The sequence below is a fragment of the Silene latifolia genome, chromosome 10 (genome assembly GCF_048544455.1).
Source record: "Silene latifolia isolate original U9 population chromosome 10, ASM4854445v1, whole genome shotgun sequence".
NCBI lineage: Eukaryota > Viridiplantae > Streptophyta > Magnoliopsida > Caryophyllales > Caryophyllaceae > Silene > Silene latifolia.
Window position 1 is genome coordinate 75,687,741 of NC_133535.1, and position 2,985 is coordinate 75,690,725.

A 2,985-nucleotide genomic window follows, 5' to 3' on the forward strand; every position below is an offset into this window, starting at 1 on the left:
TAGACAAGCTTGTAAGGGGAGGCTCCTATGGGAGTCATATAGGCCGTCCTATAAGCCCAAAGTGTGACACCCTCATTTATTGCAGAAAAGTAAACACATAATTCTAGATAAAAACTGCATGGATATGTTTGTAATAGGTTCATTTGGATAAAAACCTGTAATTTTTAAAACCTGAACCTGTTATAAAAATATCCAAATGGGAAGGTGTCAAACATTCAAGGTCCAAAATAAACCTCATAAATAAAACATCGCTAAAGTCGCGAAATAAAGTTATACAACCCAAGTATCAAAAAGGGAGACATATGTCCCTAAAAAGTATATGACATAAAAAGTGTTCAAGGGTCACAATAAAATAAAGCCAATCTAGGTCCCAAGGTTACTTTGCTCGCTAGCTCGTCCATGTACCCCATATATGCATCACCTACCTGTGAATCGCATTTTATACAAATACGAAAGCCACAGTCAGTGGGGAGTAACTCCGAGTTCTCCCAGCGACGAAATGTCATAATTAATATAACATGTAAACATAAGAATATGAATATGAATCACACATAGCCTTAGCATATAGATGCTAGATAATCATGCTTATCATGTGAACAACAATACGACAACACATAGTCCTAGCATGTGAATACTAGACCGACTCATACTACACTATCATGTGAATCACATAACATCCAGGAATCCAAACTCTATCAACCATAGCCGGCTTGCATCTCACCTTCTATGATTCATAGAATCATCAAACAAGAAAGGACAATATATCTAGAGACAGGCATAAGTTCTTAGGACAGTCAATAGTCACTCTATAACTCGAGTCTATACCACGAGGTAAGGTAAACACCCTAGTCCTAAACCTGCGCAGACCTAGCGACATGCGGAAAGTACCGCATCCAAGACCCATGATCACACACATGAGTACCCCTAAGGAGTCCACCAAAGGGTTGGCTAGTACTTAAGCTGACAACATACTTCTAAGAGTACGTCAGGAGGTCATGCCCTAACTTGGATATAAGCCCACCAAGCTAAGACACAAAGGCTATTAAGCGGTGAACATATACTCGTCAAAGACTATAATAGCCTATCTATGACGAAGACCGAAATACTCACCTAGGACCTAGTCCCAGCTTGAATACTTTAGCCCACTTCACACAAGACAAGTAGGACACCCAATTAATCATAAGAGGGGCAAAGAGTCCAAACTTGCACACACAAAAGATCATACACACCCTAGCATATGAAAGACTACGCAAGAGCATATTCAGCTGACAATCCAACAATATCTCCAATATCGATAATAATTCAAATTCCAGCTAACCAACAGTACCATAATCCATGAGAACAAGCTAAAATGGCAAAGAGGCAATAAGACTCAAGCATAAGGCATCCAAAGCATCCAACAACCAACATGTGAAATGATAATTACAAATATCAATGCATAAACATAAAACATCCAATAACAACCAAACTAACCTCAAAGACAAACCCTCGACCCTAGTCCCGCGACGGGTCATTGGTCAAATCGAGGCTGACCGGTTTAAACCTAGTTTGACCAAACACCGTTCGGTCAATCTGGACCAGCTCAGATTCTTGGCCTACTTTGGCCCAAATCACAAAATTCATCACAATATCATTCTCATGTTATTTCCAATTTCTATCATGTGAAAAACTATCAACATAAGGAAATATATTCCAACTTACAAAATATCCAATTCAATTAAATTCTCGCATAATAAAATAGTATAAATAACCGTCTCACACAAGGGTAAACTTTTCTATAAATTTTATCGATAAAACGACGCCATTTACTCATACGGACTCCGAATTGAGTGATTCAAGTGGCTAAACCACCTAATTTTTCGATGCCGTTCAATCTGTCATATTTTTGGAAACATTGGAAACCGTCTCGGTCCGGTACTGACGCGTTCCAGCCAACACGCGGACTTGTCACAACACATAATTCCTCATCCAAATTTGTTCCAAACAATAATATACAAATGGGTAACATAAATTAAACATAAGCATACTCATCTTACTCCATTCATTCATTTATCAACAAGATCGTCTCAAACAACAACAAACAACAACAACAACAACAAACAAACAACAACAAATACAACTACTAATGTGACATTAATTCGTCGAGTAACTCGGAATAGTTACCTTAAGTTAGCAAAGAGACAAGTAATAACTTGAGAAAGCTTCTAAAACCCAAAATTACTCTTCATCTTCAACAACATATGAGTCACCTAACTCATCTTCAAATTCTTCACCTATAAGAACAACAAAAACACAATTATTAAGCTTAAATTCGAAACCCTAAAAAAAGTGTCTTAAACAAAATTTGGGGGAAATGAAAATAAAGCTTACTAGTAGATGAGGATTGAAGAGAGGATTCCGAATATATAATTTTTATGCGATTTGGTGGAGAAATGAAGAAGTTATGGTGGATTTAGGGATTGTAAGGAGGTTATTTTGAGAGGAATTTGGTGTTTGAGAGAAGGAAGTGATAGAATGAGAATTGAGAAAATGAAAGATGAAGAGGAGACCCATGGAGGATGGAGGGTGCATGGTTTTGGGTAGGGTGTTTGGGTGAGTTTCAATTGTTTACGTTTTGGTTCGTTTCGACAGAAATTAGAAATATTCGTCGAACGCGATTTCCGAGAAAACTAAAGATCTTAAACACGATTTTACTAAAATATTAAGTACTCATATGCCCAATATCCAAACTCGTTTACCCAACGACCGTAAGAAATGGGAAAATCCCGATTTTACGACTTTTATCCGAAATCTATTTTATCAAAGGAAAAGGTTTAAATATAGTTTAAATCACTTTTAAACATTTCTAAACTATCAAAAATAATTACATTTCTCCAAAATAAAATAAGATTATATTTTATCAAATAGATTTTATTTCAAATAAATTAATATTAAATTAAAATAGATTAAAATATTACTTTTAAAATATAATAAAGGTCTTCGAAT

General features: G+C 36.0%; 1 long non-coding RNA gene across 1 annotated transcript; it reads right to left on the bottom strand.

Annotated features, from left to right (window-relative positions):
- Nucleotides 1–244: 244 nt before the first annotated feature.
- LOC141609040 (uncharacterized) lies at nucleotides 245–2,520 on the bottom strand. The gene is made up of 3 exons (XR_012527156.1): nucleotides 2,371–2,520; nucleotides 2,164–2,273; nucleotides 245–425 (listed from the first exon to the last, which is right to left on the bottom strand). It is a non-coding gene; the product is annotated as an uncharacterized LOC141609040 (long non-coding RNA).
- Between the last annotated feature and the right edge of the window lie 465 nt (nucleotides 2,521–2,985).